At 48.6% G+C, this 19,865-nt stretch overlaps 1 protein-coding gene across 3 annotated transcripts in view; it reads left to right on the plus strand.

Annotated features, from left to right (window-relative positions):
• The window catches only part of CYRIA (CYFIP related Rac1 interactor A), a 91,688-nt gene that overhangs the window by 31,211 nt on the left and 40,612 nt on the right, over positions 1-19,865 (plus strand). The window contains exon 2 of one of the 3 annotated variants that reach the window (XM_039887809.1): positions 10,946-11,099. The exons of 1 other annotated variant lie outside the window; for it this stretch is intronic. The gene's annotated coding sequence lies outside the window, so the exon portion shown is untranslated. Of the gene's footprint in view, positions 1-10,942; positions 11,100-19,865 lie in introns of all 3 variants that reach the window. One more of the 3 variants, XM_039887808.1, reaches the window with a different exon arrangement.

Genomic DNA, 19,865 nt, shown 5'->3' on the forward strand with positions numbered 1-19,865 from the left:
AGGAAACTTGCCCACCAAACAGTGAGTTGGAGACAGAGCTGTAGCTACAATTTAAATCTCCCGTCTTCCCAACCCAGTGTCCCTCTCGTGGATTCAGTTAGTGGTATGCTGGTAAGTACTGATTAACTGATCCTCTGGGAAAAACAAAAACAAAACACACACGATTTAGAGTGTTTGACAATTTCAGAGTGTAAATATTCCCACCATGGCTGGTTTCTACTTGTAAGACTGAAGCTGGGAAGATAATGTATAATTGGCTCTGGTAAGCCAGCGTCGACGAGCTCCAGGATGCCACTGGATCTATGCGTGCTTTGCTCAGATATCTGTCTCGCTCCCTCTGGACCTCTTCCGCCCATCCTCCTTCCTTCATAAACACACACACTTATTACTGTGAGGTGTGATGGAGAAACTTTAGCCTGGTAGGAATTTTCGACCATCTGTCGGGATAAGCTGTTTGAGTGGCGTTTCCTCTTCCCGCTTCTGTTAAGTAAACATTTCTTTTTCAAAACCTTTGCACCCAGGGGTGGGGCAGGAACCGTAGGATGGCTCTGGTCTTCGAGCAGAATCCTCAGGGAGCTCATCAGTAGACTCTGGACAGACTGAACTCCTGGGCAGGAACTACGGGCTGTCGCTCAGTATCGGGAGTGTAGAGTATGCAGTCCTTGGAGGAGCAGGTAGTGACGGCCAGCAGGCTTTTGAATATGCTGTGCCACAGTGCAGGGAAAGGCTTGGCTGGCGTTTCAGTCCAGTTATGAACTGTGACTTCTGTAAGCCTCAGCCTCCACGTGTGTGAAAGGGGAAACAATAACCCCTTCCTCACTGTTGACATGTAGAGCAAACACCCTGTCCTGTGTCTGAGCGTCAGATACCAAGTCTCGCAGTTGGTTGTTTGGTAGATTGACTGGTTGTCATGATATTGAAAACTCATCAAGTACTAAGCTGATCTTGTGTTTTTCACCAAAGGCCGTGGTTCTGGGCCACATGTTCCTAGCCATCTTCCCTATAGTCCAACATTGTACCTGGGGGAGCCTGGGACTGTGGGAAGAACTCTCCTCTGCTTCTCAGGAGACCTGGTTTCTGGTCCCACCTTTGGTACCCCCTCGTTCCATAACCTCGAGAAGTTGTCCAGTGTGACTAGAATGTGGGTAGCCCCAGACGAGGAGGCACTTGGATTTGATCCTGGAGGTAGTGGGAGGTGCCAGAAGGGTTTTAAGCAGAGGAGACACATCAGCAGATGTGTGCCTTCGAAAATTCTTTCTGCAGAGCCAAAGTCCAGGCAGGATGACACCAGTTAGGAGGTTAGAGCAGCAGACCAGTCAAAAAGTGATGAGGCGACCCACGGGTGTTAGATGCTGAGTGGTACAGATGGAGATTGCTATGAGAATTCAGAGCAAAGAGAGGTCAGTGTGGACTGGGCTGTGAGAGTAACATCAGAGAGGACTTCATGGAGGAGGTAAGGCTGCGGCTGGCCTTGATGGATGCAGATGTACAGAGGTATAAGTCCGCAGAACTGGGAAAGAAAACACAAAGCTGCAGTGAGTCACATTGGGTTAAATTGAGAGTTTATATAAAGGATGGTTCTCAGTCAGTATGGACCCATTCACGGAGGGACTAGAAAGCTAGGCTTATGGACTTTGTTGGAAGCTGGCGGTTCTCACAGGAAAAGTGTGCTTCCTGTGGTTGGTTGTGTGTGTGTGTGTGTGTGTGTGTGTGTGTGGCATTCTCCTATCCACAGCTACCACCTCTCTTTTCTCCATGGTGAGGTGTAGGGTGGCTGGGACCCCGGTGAGTGGGAAGGTGATTCGCCCCCTGCAGCACCGTGCTGTGAAGGAAGGCAGAACGCCCTTGAGTCTCGAGGATGAATGCCTCCCTGAATGCTGATCGTGACCCTCGATTTGCCTGGCAGCGGGGACCCAGGCGCAGGAGCAGCTGTGCTATTGTCTCAAGACGAGGCGTTCTCCAGCGTTTGTCGCGAGGCCAGGGTGACTGCCCCCAGCCGTGTAGATAAGCCGGCTGCCAGCTGTCACGGGTATCTTCTCGATTCTTCTTCCTGCTGTCGATTGTGACTCTCCCCTCTTGCTGAGAGTAATGGAAACTCCCCGTTTTTCCTCCCAGGCCTCCTTTGCGAACGTGGTATCTGGCTCTGTCCACAGAGGTGGAGGATGGCTAGCCTGGTAGTGTCTGAGTGAAATGGGATTTGTACTTTCTGGGAAGTGTTATAAAGTAGTTTGCTGGAAAATGATATGAGCTAGATAGCGTTACCTCTGAGGCTCGCGAGAGAAAACTGAGGCTCAGAGGCATAAGGCAACTCACCCGAGGCTGCACATCCAAGAATTAGTAGGGTGAGAACTAGGAACCAGGTACCTGTGGGCTTCAGCATATTCCTGTTGGATTTGGGTTGGGGCATTCTGCAGGAGAGGCTCCATTTTCATGTTTTTTATTTGTTTGTTCTTTTTGTTTTTAGCAGAAGCCTGCCTTGTGAGAAAATTACTTTTCTAAATAGCACCGTATACCACAGATTAAGCTCTTACAGAAGCACTTCCTTGAAGGGTTGTTCTAAGCATTGAGGGTCCCAAGTTCCAAAGTCCACTTCATTATGCAAATGGCAGTGAGTGACTTGCCCAATGTCTTAGAGAGATTTAGGGTCAAAGCAGAAACGAGAGCCCAAGTCACTTGCTTCTCAACCCACAGAACTTCCTCCTGGCCTCATAGTGTAAGTGGGGTGTCTATAGAACACCCACCATAAGCCACTCAAGCCACATTTGTTGATGGCGCTGTAAGCCAGGGGCTGCTGGGAAGCTCACAGGTGGTTTGTGGTACTCGGGTGGTGTTTGTCGTAGGAGACCCGTGTAGTTTTGGGGTACATGGGTGCTGCAAGTTTCTGTAGACTTGCTGGAGCATACCAGAGTCATCAGGAACTTGGGTGACAAGTGACTCCTGCCAGATTGGCAGTCGGTTTGTGCTCAGTGGAGTCTGGCCATGGCACTATTTCTTAGTTTCAGACTCCTACGCAACACTGGCCTTGAACTTCTTAACAGTTATTTAACTCTGACATTCCAGGTCAGCTTTGCCCCATTTATTTAAGGGCGGTCATGTTTGGTGAAGTTCAAACACATGCCAAGTACTGCACTGGCCACTTTTAATATGTTGGGTAATCCTAAGAACCCTGAAATGGAGCTATTGTTTCCATTTTAGAGACGGGACAGCCAAGGTTCAAAGAAGCTGCAGTTCACAGACGTTGGGCTTGAGACCCCAGGCTCTTTCCCCAGCTTCATCTTCCCACTAATACTTACAACAGCACTCGATATATTAGCATACTGTTGGGCATCACAGTCAGCATCGGGCTTGTAAAGTCCTCCGCAGCATGACACTGGCCTTTTTTTCTACTGTATCCCTGCCACCTCTTACCTCCATCCCCAGCCACTTTGAGCGGTTCATTGTCCTCAAGGAAGCCAAATTTTTTCAAATTCAGTCCTCAACACAGTCCTCATTCGTGCAGGAGTCTGGGCTTGTCACGATATCCTATAAAGATAAACGAAACACTCCCTCTCCTCGTAAGGAACTTTCCATCAGTGGCAGAGATAAAACATGAGCATAAACAGCTACAGTGCTTTAGAAGAGAAAGCTCACTGGACCTTCAGAGTGGCCCAAAGAGCCTTGCTGTTGCGTATCATTGAAAGATCTGCATGTGACGGACTTTGTTTCTGGAGATCAGAGAGAAGATGTGAGGAACTAAAGGTCACATGGCCCAGCCAAGGCCAAATTGGAGGCAGACCCACGTTCCCTCGCCTCATTGTGAAGCACTCATGCTCCATCAGAGCGTGCCCCTAGCTTGTGTCACTGGCGATGGGCAGACAAGACCTCTGCAGCCTGAGCTGTGTTTATTTCTGTCTCTTTTTTTTTAAATTAATTTTTCAATTACAATTAACATACAATATTATATTTGTTTCAGGTGTACAACATAGTGATTAGACATTTAAATACCTATAAGTGATCACCCCCATAAGTCTAGTACCCACCTAATGCCATACATAGTTATTACAGTATTATTGACTATATTCCCTAGGCTGTACTTTACATCCCCATGACTATTACTGTAACTGGCAATTTGTACTTTTTAATCTCTGTCACATTGCCACCTGTGTGATGGAGACAAGGTGGTGTCAGCTGCTGATGCCTTAAACCAGCTAAGTCGTTAAGGCCACGCTCCTGTGGTTGCAGCCCTGAGAAGCAGGGAAGGAAGATGAAAATGCCCAGGTTGTCTGAGATTTAATTGTACCGATGCTTGGCATTGTCAGAAAGAGGCGGCTGATCTCATTTGGATTGTAAAGTCTCTCTCCCTCCTCATCCACCCCCCTGACCCCCGGAGAAGGACCGGATGTAACCAACACTGTGAAATAATGTCTTGAAGAAGCGGGATCCACCTGGCAGTTTTGTTTAGTCGAAAACCTCGGTGGAGGTTTCTGAAGTCATCAGCAAGTTTGATGAGCGTCCTCCCGCCATTGACACAGGGGTGCTCACCTTAATTGCCGTTTAGGTGCAACCAAGGTCAATGTCGATGTTAAACCACAGCCCTTTGTCAAATGGAGCAAATGTGAGCTCGGGAGCAGAGACCTGAGCTCTTGTTCTGATTCTGCTACCACTGGCCACTAGCCTCCCACCCGTGTCGCCATCTGCGAGTGATGGGCTGGCCCCATCATTGCTGCAGAGCACTGTGGTTAGACCGAGGGCTGTGACCTTGAACTTGGATTCAAATGAGTGCTTCACTACCAAGTCGCTGTTAACCATGGGCGGGTCACTCAGCTGTCCAGGTCTTTCTCTGCAAGATGTGGCTGAGGGGAGGGCTACTTTCGGTAGGATCGACATGACCACCGAGGGAAGCCGGCACAGCGCCCGGTGCACAGTCAGCGCGCAGTGAAGGAGAGTGATATTCTCCTGTCCTATCCACTTGCAGACCTCTGACACGGACTGCCCGAGCCCAGGCCACCCTTGTCGGTCACCCTCAGGTCTCTAGACGGCTCCCGCCATGGGTTCCCAGCATGAGAGGCCACAAGCTGAGATGGAAGTAGCCCCGTCACTGGGGAGAACTGTGTTCCTGTCCTGGCTTCTCCACCCACTTGCCGAGTGGCTTCAGACAAGTCCTTATTTTCTCTAGAACTCAAGTGTCCCTGAATAACCCCAGTAATGTTAATAGTAGAAGTGACGATAACACTCATAGCCATAGTGGGTTGAATGGTGCCCCGCCCCCTGCCCGCCGCCAGAGATGAGTCCATGTCCTAACCTCCCAAAACCTGTGAATGCCACCTAATTTCGAAAACAAGTTTTACCTATTTATCAAATATCATCACTTGCAGAAGCCCCTATACCAAATAGATAAAGAGCCCAGCTGGCTACGTGATTGCTGGAGGGCAGCCCAGCGCCCTGCCCCTGGGCCCCTGAGCCTCTCTGGCTCCTCAGACTGGTGAGCTTCTCTGGAGCTGTTGGAAAAACACTGGGCCGAAAGTCCGGTGATGCTCTGGGATCAGATAAATGCCAAAGCGGTCTCTGCAGCAGGTGGATGAAGGCCGGTTGCTCTTTTACTAGCATTCGACTTTACCTGGATTGGTGTGTGAGTTTGACTCAAGACTGGTTTCCTAATTTCGAAAGAACAGCAGGTCCCTTTCTCTTTTTGGTCTTAGGAAGGAAGAGTCTTAGGGAAAGAGTAAGGCCGAAGGAGGCCTTAAGTGCTGCCCAGGTCCTCACCCCATCCCCGCCTCCCCCGGGCCGGTGGGGTGAAAGGAAAGACCCCCAGCCAAAGGGCCCCAGCTGGCACCTTCCAGGCAAGGTCAGTGCCTGCTGGCCATGGAGAAAGGCCTGTCCCAGCCACAGGGTGAGGAAACGGGGTCTAGCGTCCCGTAAGTGGCCTGTACAGTCACCGGGGGATCTGGGCCGCAGCAGCTGCTTCCCACACTGGTCGCCCGTACAGCTGCCTGAGGTGGCCTTAGTAGAAGAGCCACCAAGCCCTCACGTGCGGGGAACCAGCTGGTCATCGGAACAGCTGTGCTTTCAGGTCGTGGGTGCCAGGGCACAGGGACCCCAGCGGTCCTTTAAAAATATATGGCTACAGCTAGTCACACCCTTACTTCTCAAATCATAGCCTGACTGCTTTATAACCAAGTTGCATCTGCCTGTTTTATATAAAAGGCCTGCGAGCCCAATGGATTTAGAAGACATCCCGGTGAGCAAAGAATGAATTGGTGCAAAGGAGTATTTGCGTGGGTTAGAAAGCAGAGGATTGTCTGGGAGAGTTTTCTACCTACACAATGGGGCATAAAAATAACTGGCCTCTTTGGACCGTGGGTTGTATCAGGGTGACCATATGTCCTCAGTATCTGGGACAGTTCTGGTTTCTGCCTGCTGTCCCAGGGTTGTTAATGGCCCTTTTTTCAAACTGAGAAGTATCCAGTTTGGGTCATAAACCACATGGTCACCCTAGTTATAAGTGACCATGGACACACACTTAATATAGATGTAACGCAGGTGATATATTTAAGTAAGAACCTGTACCATGTGCTTCGACGGCTCAAAAGTTGGCTGTGGGTTAGCACCATTGCACCACGATGGGGAAGGCAAGTCAGCCTCTCGCAGCATATGTGGGTTACAGGTGGTGACATCATGGGACAGAATGTCCCATAAACAACGCTTCAAATCTTTTCTCATAGCCGCCTAGCTTTTTGACCTTTAGTGAATTACTTAGCATATCTCGGCTATAAGCTGGGAATAATCGTACGGCCCTCCCCGAGTTGGCGTGATCACTAAACAGGCTATGTAAAGCATCTAGCTTATTTTCTGACACATAATAGGCTGCTAACAAATGGTGAGCATTTTTTATTTTATTATTATTATTATTATTATTATTATTATTATTATTATTATTTCGTGACTATTATTATTTTGGCTTTCATCGCTTCATCTCTGAAAGGCTGAGGGATGATCCCTGTCCTGCCCCACTCCCCAGGTCCTCATGAGGCTGAACCAGAGCCCCTTGTCCCTAGAAGCATGTGCAGTGTTTGAGGTGGGGACTTTGGGCAGCATCTCACTTGCCCGCCTGCTGAGCAGGTCCCTCCTCCACTGACGTGGGAACTGGGTTCCCAAGACTGCATCCCTTCCACCCACCCTGATGTCTCTGGTCCTCCCTCTGCCGCCTCCCCAGCCTAGCCTACTTCCTCTTCCCAAGAGAGCTGCTGTGTAAACACCAAGGCCAGGATGTCATTTACTGGCACTGACTGTCTCTGAGGGGCTGCCGCCCTAGGAGGGTTAAGGACCAAATTCCTGGTCCCGTCTGGGCAGTGCCTCTCAATATCCTCAGCTGGAGAGCTGCCTTCTGCCTCTGCCTTTTGAATGGAGGTGCCATCTGTTCCTAGTGCTCTTACCTTATTCCCTGTTCCTTCCCCCTGGTTTGCCCTTCTGCCTGCCTCACCCCATGTTTTTCTTTTAATGTAACTGCTTGGAGAGGGAGCGTGACATAGGGATCTGAATTCAAATCTTGGCTCTACCACTCGAAAGCTGAATACCTTGGACCAGTGTCTCGCTTTCCTCCTTGGTAAAAGGGAGCGAGAACAGAGCGTACCTGGTGTGGATACAGCGAGGTTTGAGGGAGGTAGATGTACAGTGAATGGGAGCTGGGTTGTTATCTAAAATCCTGCCTGTTTGCGCGTAGCTCTTTATGTTGACCCATGTTATCTATCTTGCCTTGTCTTCGGTTTGCCCCTGCCCTATCTTCCCACTTCCAGAACTTTCAAAAGTGGAAGACACACAGCTCTTCTAAGCTACTCCTCAACCCCTGCACTGCATGGGGCTGGGGTAGGGGCACATGGTGTCGAGCAAAGGTCCCAGGTCAGTGCATGTTAGAGATGCCTGTTCTAGTCCCGATTCTGCTGTGCGACTCTGGATAAGTCATTTCATGTCTCTGGGTTTCAGCTTCCCCATTTTTAAGGTGGGATAATTACCCCTCTGGTTTGTACCTCTCCTAACATGACCACAGAGGACAACATAACGAAAAGCATTTTGCTGGCTGCCAGGTGCCGTAGAAGTGCAGACTCCGACGGCCTCAGGTGGTGTCACTGTCCTCCATGTGGCAGGGGCACCGTGACAACAGCAGCTCTGGCCATCCACAACTGTTGGCAATGGAAGCAAATAAGCCTCAATGCTGTGTGAGGTTGTGCTGCGTGCGGGGGCCCGAGATGGGAGTCGTAAGTGTCTTTCCCCACTTGACCTCTGTTCTCCCTGGTGGACATCTGGCCCATGAGTGACTCAAACAGGAAATCACTAGCCATTACTTCAAAAAGCTTGAACTCCTTTCAAAGATGTGCTTGCTTTATGTCTCTCTGTGTTTGTTTGGATGGTGGGGAATAATTTACAAAATCGGGGGCAGATCCTCCCTGGTAGGAACTCTGTGATCACATCTTTCAGATGGGAGAAAGTGGGACATGGTGACGGCTGGATTAGGATCCAAGTTATGCAAATTCTCGTCGCTGGACCAGAGCCAGATTGGCGACATAAAAGCTCTCCAGAAGCTTTGGCCCCTTCTCAAGATTGGGGGGCTGTATTTTTTTGTTAGCTTCTCCAGTGGCACAGCCAGTTTAGGAATCCCCTGGAGCGGGGGGCACTGAGGGCTCGCCTGTTGAGAGCCTGTACATTACCTGCCCTCCTCCTGGCTCCCGTCAGGATGCTGCAAATTAATATTGGTATTAGTATTAAAGTACGATTAGGTTATTATTAGAGTTTTCTATTTGTGTGGTGGTTCAGCTTACCAGGCGAACATCATCCTGATGACGCTCACTGGGAGTTAGGGAACTTTTTATAAGTATCTTATGAACAAGTAGAGTGGACAAAATGGATAGGAAAAGATTCTGGAAGTACCTTAGGCTCATGGCCTGGAGGAGACTCACCATTCCTCCTGCCTGACTCTTCGTTTCGTGGAAGAAGAAAGGAAGAATCTTGCTAGGACATGATTTTCCAAGTGTTTGAGAAGCAAAGTTGGGGGGTGGGGGGCAGGCTGGGAGAGCACTGCCTGACACCTGATCACTTCAGCACCTTCTCCCCTGTTTTCAGGTCCTTCGGGGGCACACCCCACCTCTCAGCCACAGCCAAGAGGTGAGAGATATTCTTACTACAGGACTCTCCTTTAGAAATTCACCTTGCTAGGTGCCCGCACCCGAGTGCCCGTGGGAAACGGTGCCCTTTCCCCCGGCTGTGCCCTGTGGTGGGAAAGCAGGGGCACCCACCCCACATCTCTCTCTGCTGCCGCTGTGACCTGCTTTCCCAAAATGCAGAGCCAGCCCCACAAACGTGGGCTCAGAAATCACTTTCTCATCAGGCCAAGGGCTCTTTAGAGTTGCTGTGTTTTCTCTATCATTTCCTTCCCTCCTCCCGCTTCTCTTCCTGTTTTTTCTTCCTCTTTCCCCACCCCCACCCCCATCTCTCCAGCCATGTTCCTTGTTGTCTGAGAACAGGAACAGAGCGTGGAGCGTTGATAATCATGATTTCCTGACTGACTGGCCCTCTCTCTGCTGCTCAGAGCTGGAGACAGAGCCAGCCCAGCTTTCTGGGGCACGTGAGCCCCAGCTGGGAGCACAGCAAGGAGCCATGGCCTTTAGAGCCCACTGAAAGAGAATCGAATAAGAAGAATCCTTTGCGTCCTTGCGACAGTTTACAGCTTCCAAAGAAATTTCTCCTGCATTCGTGCTAAATCTGCAAAACTCCTAGTGTTCTGGCCTAGTAAGGGTGGTCTAATTTAGATAGACAAACGTAGATTTGGGAGTTAGATGGGAGTTCATTAATGATTCTGCCCCGTATTCTCTTAATGACTCTGCAGTTCAGTCTAACACTCTAAAGCTCAGTTCCCTACCCCTTTGGACAAATAAAGTTAATGTTACCTCATGGGGAATTTTTGAGGACAAATTAGAAAAATATATCTATGAGATTCACATGGAGTGCCTGGCAGATATTATTTGCTTAATAAATACAAGATCCTGTCTTTGGTTTTAGTTTTCTGCACAGAGGAATAGCTGTTCAAGTGTACAGTAGCTAGAAAAAGCACATAATAAATGATACCCATGGGAGGAGAGTCCACGTCTGTTACTGTATTTTCCTGATGAAACACGGAGAAAGAGAGAGAGAGAGAGAGGGAGAGAGAGTGAGAGAGAGAGAGAGAGAGAGAGAGAGATATAGAGACAGAGAGAGAGAAGAGAGAGCGAAAGCAAGGAGAGACAGAGACATGAGAGAGACAGAGACAGAGAGAGACAGAGACAGAGAGAGACAGAGAGAGACAGAGAGAGAGAGAGAGAGAGAGAGAGAGAGAGAGAGAGAGGAAAGACAGAATAGCAGAGAGACTGACAGCTTTTCCTGCTGGGTGCACACATGCCTATCACTGAAAAACAAAGCCCACCCACCACTGTGCTCCTGGGTCATGCTGTCCCATAAAAATATTTTTCTAAGAGAAAACAGGGAGGACCGTCCCAACCACATGCCTGAGGTGAACTGTTTTACTAATTTAGCTCCCTGGGGTAAAACTACAAAAATGACAAAAACAGCAATCTGGAAAAAGTGCCACCTCCCTTTTAAAAAATCTGTTAAAAAAAAAATAATAAAAGCCCATTCAGAGTCAGTGACCAGTTGTTCGAGAAGTCAGCCTGACCATGTAGCTGCTTTTTAAAAAATTCCAAAGACCAAAGAGTCAGACACCCATTCTAATCTGGATTCTCCTCCCAAGTTGTCAAATCCTTGAATGAGCCTTAATTTCCTCAGCTACAAATGAAACCATGAGACACAGTTATCTCATTGATTTCTTCCAGCCCTGGCGATCTGTGGTTCTGGGACTCCGCTTCCATTTGAAAAATGTGTCATTACCAAAGAACAGGAAAGGGCCTCTCCCAGTAACATGACTTGCATTCCCTTTTAGCAGATTGTCACTCACATAAGGACAGAGAAACCACAGGACTCACGGGAGCCACAGCCCTGATTTTGAGAGCCAGACTTGTCTTGGCTTGACAGCTGCTCAGCTGGTTCATTCCATCAGCCTGGATCTGGTGAACCTGAATCATAAGCGGTATCTCCAGGTAAGAAATAGCTGACTTAAGCAATAGCGAAAGCACAGTTGATAACCACCATTTTTAAGGTGGGGAGCGTGCGACGTGCATGCTTATGGAATAATTGAAAGTATTAAGGATGGTCATTTCATCAGATTTATCATCAGTGATTGGAATCCATGCCTCTTAACACCACATACATCTAAAAGGAAAAAAAAAAAGTGTGTAATTAATAATTGACATGCATTTCAAGGTCGCTGTAATTTTGAAGTGGTTAACGGTCCCCGGGTTCCATAAGTGCATTCTGAGTGGAAGTGTTGCTATCTTGAGACTTTTGAGTGTTTAGGCATGAAATAGAATAGCTTAGAACTATGTGCGGGAGAGCATATTAGCGCTGGAGTTTTAGGTTGCTTCTTCCTTGCAGAATCCATTTTTGGTTTAGGCCCAATCGGGGTTCCTTTCTGCCCATCCTGGTCATTTCAGTTTAGACGAGCAAGGGGAGGCATTTTTAAGCAGCCAGCCTGGGGTGGAATTTAGGTCTCACACCGAGGTCTCACTGGCATCTTACTCGCTATAACATGTTTAGAGACGAATTTGGTTTATAAAGTTGTCATCTGAGACACTTGTGTTATCCAAGCTGCAGGTCACTATTCCCCTCGCCCTGTTCCCTCACGGCCAACACGTACCTTCCCTCGTCTCTCACCTCCTCCCAATCAATTAGGGACACTGTATCTACAAGGAGTAGGTCACATCTACTTGAACTTCTTTGCTGAGATCTGACGTGAGCTGACATCCCTTCTCAATGACTAAGGCTCTACTGAGGGTTAAGCTCCCTGGACTGAAATCATGAAGGCGATGCCACTATGCTGAGATGGCCACACACCTGTTACCCTTCGCTAGTTGCCGGTATCACCTGCTGTCCTCCCTCCCGAAGCTCTCTCCTTTTACATCCAGATGTCTTGAGTTTCCTTGAAAACTAGAACCAGAAGCCTTTTATAAAGCTGAGCACCACCCAGAAGGCAAGACCAGGCGATGGTTAAGGGATTTTCCGATTCTGAGCTCCTAGCATCGTTGTATCCCGAACTGGTTCCTCTTATCAGATTCTCATTCTCTGGGGAAAGATGTTCACTTTGTGCCACCTTTCTTTCTTCCTTTTATGGTTTCTTTCCCTAGAGTGGTCCCTCAGCTGCGGCCTACTTCAGAAGAAGGAGCTGAGTTTCAGAATGAGATAGACCTGACTTCGTGTCTCAGTTCTGCTATTTATTAGTTGAGTGATTTTGCCCGGGTCATTTTAAAGTCCTGATCTGTTTCCCCACAGGATGCTCTGTGTTGTAGGCTTGTGATGAGAATCAAAGACGATGATGCATTAGTGTAGTTTCTTGTTTATTTCGGACCTTAAAAAATGTTAGTTTCTTTCCTTGTTCAACCTTATTTAGAGCTGTCGAAACACAGCTTTTATTCCCTATAAGGTTCCATTTGAGCCTTGGACCTAAAATCGAGGGACAGGCCTGGTGTACAGACACGTACGTCCCAATCAGTTGCAGAAGAAAGAGCTGTTAACAGCCTTTTTATTTCTGAGCTCGTCTTCAGTAGCAGCCTTCCTCTTGCCTGGGCTGTGGCTTGGGTGCCCTTTGCAGCCCTGGAAGGCTTGCTCTGTGATGCCTGACTTCAGGGCCCATCCTTCTCCTAGACTCTTGTCTCCATCCTTTGTCCCACGAGGTGTTAGCTAAAAACATAATGCCTCACAGCAGCTAGACGTTCTCGCCTAGTAGAGTATTAGCCCTTCACTCAAAAACCTGTCCTGGACACTGGGCACTGAGACCCTGGAGATGAATGAGCCTTGGCCCCATCCCGGAAGCCCACAGGCCAGCACTAGTTCAAATTGTTCTAATTTGGTCATAGTGGAACCAATTTGCCAGAGTGGGACTTTTCCACTAGAACCTCCCACAAGTCACTTCTACCAGTTCTTCTGGAATTCACCCACCTCTAGACCATTGCCAACTTTGCCTACAGGATAGAGGGAGGACCAGTCCATTCGGCGAACATTTGAGTACCTATCATATGTCAGCGTCAGTGCTGGATGCTGGGGATAAATGGTGACTAGAGGTAGCCCCTGCCCTCAGGTCATTTGTGGTTTTACTGTGAGACCTGCTAGTGACTAGAGAACACGCACACATCAGTGCTGGGTAAGAGTGGGTGTGAGGGAGCGCAGAGAAGCATAAGCAAGGGCTGCCCCGTGGAAGAACCGTGTGTACCACTCACCGTAGCGCCGGAGCGTGAGGCGAGGCAAGTCCGAGACAGAAGCTGGACATTTCAATGTCAGGCAAGAGATTTGAGTCTGTCCTGAGGACAGCTCAGAGCTGAGGACAGTTCTTTAAGCAAAGATTGATGGCTTGATGAGATTGGAGTTTTATGAAGCAAAGGGTCTAAATTTATTTGACCCCTGGTTCTTCAGAGTGCTCATTTTACACCCATTCCTTGTAATATTAAAGATCGCGGTTTCCTCAGCTATAAAATAGGTTAATACAGATGAATGAGAAGAGGTGGTTGTCACGAGTGGATGAATCCACAGCCCTTTCCACCACCGACCGCCCTCGTGAATGCTAAATATCGACAAGGTTTCACGTGATGCCTTGGTACACAGGTTGCTATGAAACGGTTAAAATATGAGTCTTGTTTCTGAAGGGAGAGAGTGGCCGGCAAAAGCCCAACCTATTCTACTAGAAATTATGGAAATGAGGTCTCGATATATATTTTCCTAGTCAGAAAATGAATGGGTAATATCCATCTCTTAATCTTCTCTCGATCGAATATTAAAATAAGAGTGTTCTCTTTAGAAATAGACACATTCATTAAACAGGTAATACCTGAGCACCTACCGCGTGCCAGACCCTCTGCTGAGCCTGGGAACATCAAGACAAATCAAACGTGGTCAGCCCCTTGCGGCGTTCGCAAGCTGGCGCCAAAGAGAGAGGAGCCACCAGTCATGGGAGCAGATAGCGGGTAAGAGCCCCGCATGAACAAAGTGACGCCGGTGGAGAGAGGGAGCCTGCTCTCTGCCCGGGAAGTCAGGGCAGGCTCCCAAGTGGGGCCGTGTGAGCTGGGCATTGAAGGACGAGTAGGAGTCGGGATTGTGGAGAGAGACACTCCTAGTGCAGAACAACACTCTACAAATAAAGGCCAGCACTCAGTTCCTCTGCGCCGGGGGTGGGGAGGACATGGCCAAAGTGATCATCATTATGCACAGAAAATGCCTCGACTCAGCTTTTCGAAAACTCATTAGAAGCCACCCCCTCATCCTCCCACGTTGTTCCTAGCAGTGAGTCAAAATAATTAAATTGACTAATTTGAGTCGATTTTTCTCTGACCCCATGGAGGTGTGAATGAGCAGAATAGGTTAAGGGAGACCAAGAAAAGAAGTAGAAGGAAAAGGAGGAGGAATCCATCTCCACCATCCGAAAACACGGATTCAACGGCATAGACTGTGACGTTGCTCCAGTGGCAAAATTCAGCTCTACAGAGAGCTGGGTCTGCTTCTTCACAGTGAAAACTGCAAGAACTCTTTAAAACTCTGTCCGTCTACCTTCCCCTTGGAAAAAAAAAAATATGTATACTTTGTGTGTATGTACATACATGTATACATGTACAGATGTGCATGCTCTATATGTGTGTGTATGGTCTACACACCCACGCACATATATATCATATAGAATACATCTTCACCCAGCACGGAGCCTGGTGCTGATACCCGCCAGTCACACGTGCTGGCTGGAAGATGGGTGACTGGTTTAGTGTGGACTTTGCAGACCTGCACACTTCCTCGGGTGTGCCCGGGTCTGTGCACTTCACGGTACTGGATTCACTAGCGTGCCAAGAGATTTGGTGCTGGTTACAAAGGAGAAAACAAGCTTAGAGAGAGGGAGGAGCTTGTCCAAGCGCCCCAGCTATGAGGTAGCCAGGATCCACACACTTTTCTAATTGTCTTCTCTTACACCGTAAATGCCACGTCACCTAATCTAGGAATAGGTGACCCCTCTGGTAAGCTGATGAAGAGCATCCCTTGGATGCGGTCCTCACCTGGATCTCCAAAGTGCAGAACGGGGCAGCGCGGTGGCATCCTGTTATGGAGTCAGGGATGTGCGGATCTAGAGATCTTCTCCAGAGTCTCCTCCCATGCTCCCGGGGACGGGGAACTCACTACCTCACAAGGCTGCTGGTTCCAGTTCTAGGCATTGGGCACCTTGCCCTCCTTACAGAGCCATCCCTGAACCTAACCATGTCTCATTTCTACCTGGCTTCAATGTCTCAGCAAAAACTGGCTTAAAGGGCGAGCACTTTGCTCTGATCGAAGCCGTGGTGACACAGGCAGCCTAATGACACGTCCTCATATATGAGGGCATTGCACTTGATAGTCCAGGGCTTTCATTTCTGAACTTGTCCCAAGGACAGTCCTTGAATCCTGCAGAATCCCCACATGGTCCCCCAGGATCCCAGCGTGGGGCTTACGTTAGCATCACTACCAGTAGGAAGTGCCTCTGGGAGGTGAGAGACTAGACCCCTCGCCTCTTCGTGGAAGGCCAGGCCTCCGTCGGCCCCAGAGCACGCAACAGCCCATCCAGTTCATGGAGTGAAGGAGGCTCGGCCTGCACCTGCCCACCCCAGCCTGTGCTGTGAGCGCTGGTGTCACTGGTGCCCTTGTTTTGTGCCTTTGTTCTAGATCTCTCTAGCTTTCCTGCAGCTCTGTCTTCGCTCCTCTGGCTTGGAAAATAGGAGAATCAGCTTGGGGTGTTTGACTTAGCCCTGAGGGCGAGCCTGCCTTTCTCTGTTCTCGCCTTGTAAGCTGCCAGCCCAGCGGCTCCAGGATGGAGACTTCCCCTGAAGTAGGCAGGAAGGAATCCATTGATCATGACCAGGCTGCAAACTGGCAGAGGAATTCTGCAAAATTCTTAATACCAAAAGCCAGCTTGGAAAATGTTTCCTCTGAGGACCTCCGCTTAGCCGGCAGTGCCCCTCGCCAAAAACAAAACAAAACAAAAAACCCTTCTTCTTCTCCTGACTTTGCTGCTGATCAAAGAAGGAGAGTGGCGATCTCGATCACCTTCAGTGGCCATAACGTGGGAGTCAAGGAGCCTGGACATGTGACAACATTTGCAAAGGCACATGTCCCCAGTTTTATGGAATGCCACATGGCAAGCATTTTGCATTGGAGTGACCCTTAGGTGAGGTTTGTTTAATTGCGATCACCGTGAAATGCTGCAGAGTTGCAGTTGGGCGCACAGTCGGGGCCACGCTTCCTGGGCTGCATCTTCCTCTGCCGCGTACAGGCGAGTGAGCCGGGGGCAGCCGGGGCACCTGTTGCGCCTCCCGTTCCCCAGATTCCTCATCCGCAAAATGAGAAAGCCAGTAGTGCCTGGCGTGTCGGGCTGCTCTGACCACCAGATGAGCTGGGATGCATCCGCGCACAGAGTGGTGCCTGGGATGTAAGGACTCCATAAGTGTCGGTGATTTTTATTTGGATCTAACGCCTCTGTTGAATTTTCTATTAAAAGTGAGTTCGTTTCTGGCACGTGTTGTGCATTTAGTCATTTAATGGCTGTCGATGGAGCATCTCCTGTGTGCAGAACTTCTCAGACGATGAAGGTTCAAGGTTGAAGTCAGCCACAGAGATAAACACAATCGGACGTCACTGGTGTGTGACAGCATTAGGAAAACCAGAGCATTTCAGGAGACCAGAGGCTTCTCAGAGCAGAGGAGTTAGGTTTCGGTGCTTAAAGCTCTGCTTTAAGCTTCTCACTGTAAAATGCCTCAGGGCACTAGGTGGGGACCCCTCCACTTTGCCGGGTTCCAGTGCCCAGGGAGGAAGAGGACTCCGGATGTGGACATGGAGGACCCCACTGTGCAGGACAGAGCAGGCCCGCTGCTCCCGGCTGAGTGAGCACAGGCCCGTCTGTGTGCGGCCTGGGAGGCCCGGCCCGGCCTGGGCTCCTTGAAGGCCCGACAAAGACTTGCTTGTTCTCCCCCTGACATCAGACCTCGCCCTCGGGACTTCGCTGTCTTTCTGGGGCAAGATCTCACACAGTGATAATAGAATGGAAGGGAAGGGAGGGATGAGTGAAGACTGGCTCAGGCGTCGCCATGCCAACTCGTTCCCCAGCGGAGGGTGGGAAGATGGCCCCTGCCACGTGCAGCCTGCACACCTCCCTGGTCACACTCCGGCTCACACTCCAGGATGGAGCCGAGTTGCTGAGCTCCCAGTCGGAACAAAATGGGAGCTGCCGGTATTGAGAGACGCTAGTAATGAACAGTAATAGTGAGTAACGGACAATAAATTACAGGTCAGATTAATGAATTGCAGACAATGTGTTGATTGTTTTCTGTTTTTTAAAGTTTTTCTTAAGTGAGTATTGCATTTAAACAGTTGGATTTTCTAGTTAACAAAGACTTGTAGACAGAATTTTGCCTTGGAAATTTCATAAAAGCTTAGAGGGATCTGCAAGATTGTCGGGTCTAAGTTCTGTGTGATCCTTATTCCATGGGTAAACTGAGGCTGGGAGAGTGGGAAACAGCATTGAAAATGGGAAGAATGAAGCCTTTACAGCCACAGTCTCAGGCTCCAGCATTGGGACACCATACACCAAACACTCAGCACAGGCCTGGCCCACAGTGAGGGCTCAATAAATGTTACCTGGTTACTTTCTGATCTTTCATTTGAGCCAAGAGAGGTCAATATATGAACTCACTCATAAAGCAAAATGCATATTAAGCCAGTACAAGGGGACTCCTGATTTCTTTCATCCTAAAAGAACCATTCACTTGCAGATACAGGATGAAAAGGGGACTTGACTCTGGAACTTCACATGCTTAGTGTACAGGGCAATGGTTCTCAAACTTATGTCCAAGGCCATACACTAGCAAGTAGAAGGTGAGCCGGTGTCTCCCGGGCACCAAATGACCCGAGATGATTTTGTTTAGCTGGTTTCTCAGATGGCATGAACTTGAGCAACAGCCCAGACCTTATGTTTAAATAAGTTTGCTATCTTCGAGTAGAATGAAGAGCTAACCTAAACAGTACTTGATCTGTTGTGAGGCCTTTGGGCCCTATAGCAGTTGAAGGGCAAAGCTTTCAAATTTAAAGTCGTTTGTGGTTGCAGACACCAGCCTGGGAACCCCGGCTGCAGAGTAAAGTTCACATCAGGACAGCACATGGTTTAGTCATCAAGAGCAGGGCTGGGCTTACACATAAATTCGGAGATAAACTTGGTGAGTTTGTTTGTTTGGTTCAATTGTGGTCTTGGTTGATCAGTCCAAACAGGGAAGTCGCATGGTGACTTTGCTGCCTTCTCTGTGTATTGTGAGTTTCCTGCAGGGATGTAAATGCCGGCCTTCAGGACCCTGTCTATCTCTGAGCCCTGGGGTTGGCGTTCAGACTGCTGATGGGGCATCTCCCACTCTCTCATTTTCTACTTCCGGAGTGTTTCCCAGTTCCAAAATATAACTTTAAGTGAAAGTTTCTCCAAAGCGAGTGATAGAAACTCATTTTGATGAGTTTAGAATGGATTTTAGCCTTTTTTTCTTTCTTTTTTTTAATCTCTGGAGTCAAGTTGATTCCGCCACAAGACAGATGTTTCCCCGGTGGCAGATGTGAGTTAAGAAATTAGTGGAAAGGGCTAGGGGGCACAATTACTAAGCCAAATGGCTGAACCTATTAATTTTTCCATTCTAAATGTGGTGGCTCCTTTTCTAGCAAATTGGTTAAGAGCAATGCTTTTGAAATGACCGAACAGGAATTGAGTTACTTACATTGGGTGCTACGGCTTTGGGTTTGAAAAAATTTTACTACTGAGAAGAATAACACGTAGAAAATATTTGGGATGTTGAAATTGACCCCTCTGCTTTGTCCTTTTTACAAACTTCTGTTTTCATACTAAGTGCCTACCCAGACCCGGCCTGGTGTTTTTAATGCGAGATAATATCGCCCCTTAGTGGAGAAAGGGCTTAACTGCAAGCTCTTGCATTTGCCCAAGGAAAAGTGGTTTGAGCAGAAATATATCACTTTAGTAGCTCTTAAAACTAAACTGCTTCTCTCCTTTTGAGGATTGTCGTGAGGATTAAAGGAGATAATTTGTGGGCAGTGCTTAACAGTGCAGGGCTGACAATCAAGAGTGGTTGTTATTGTGCTTATCTGATGAGGAGTTTTTTTTTGGAAGCAGAGGAATGAGTAATCTTTCAAGTCTTCCGAATTTCAGTGTCAGGGCCCTCTGTGTCAGCTCTGATAGGTGTTAGGAGCGGTGGCTGAAGAGTAGCGTGTCCTCACCTGGGACAGGACTCTGAGAGTACCACTTCTAGAATAGCGCCGAAGTCCTCGGCCATATGCATTCTCACTATGCAGCAAATTTGATTTAAGGAACATCCACGAAATGTGATTCCACTGTCCCCCCTCCCTCCACCTGGTGAGGAGACACTGCCATTTTGCCACACCTGTCCCTGGCATTGGCCTTCTCCCAGCTGGGCCTCCAGAACTGCCTGGCAGGGTCAGAGGCTGGAGCCCATGCTGAGACAGTGTCACAGGCTTCTCTTTGTGAAGATGAGCCGCTGGCCATCTCATCCTAGTGGCAGGGGGCAGGCCGTGCTCAAATCCTGCTTTCTTTCAGAAGTGAATTTGGGTATCACTTAAGCCATATTTTGCTTTGGGGATGACTCTTTTCTTTTCTTTTAATTTTTAAAAATACCGTGAATCCCTATGAGTCTGTTCTTTCATATGCCTGAAACTAGTTATATCTTCATTAGGTGGGAGAA

The sequence above is a fragment of the Pteropus medius genome, unplaced genomic scaffold, assembly GCF_902729225.1.
Source record: "Pteropus medius unplaced genomic scaffold, Ma_sr-lr_union100, whole genome shotgun sequence".
Classification (NCBI taxonomy): domain Eukaryota; kingdom Metazoa; phylum Chordata; class Mammalia; order Chiroptera; family Pteropodidae; genus Pteropus; species Pteropus medius.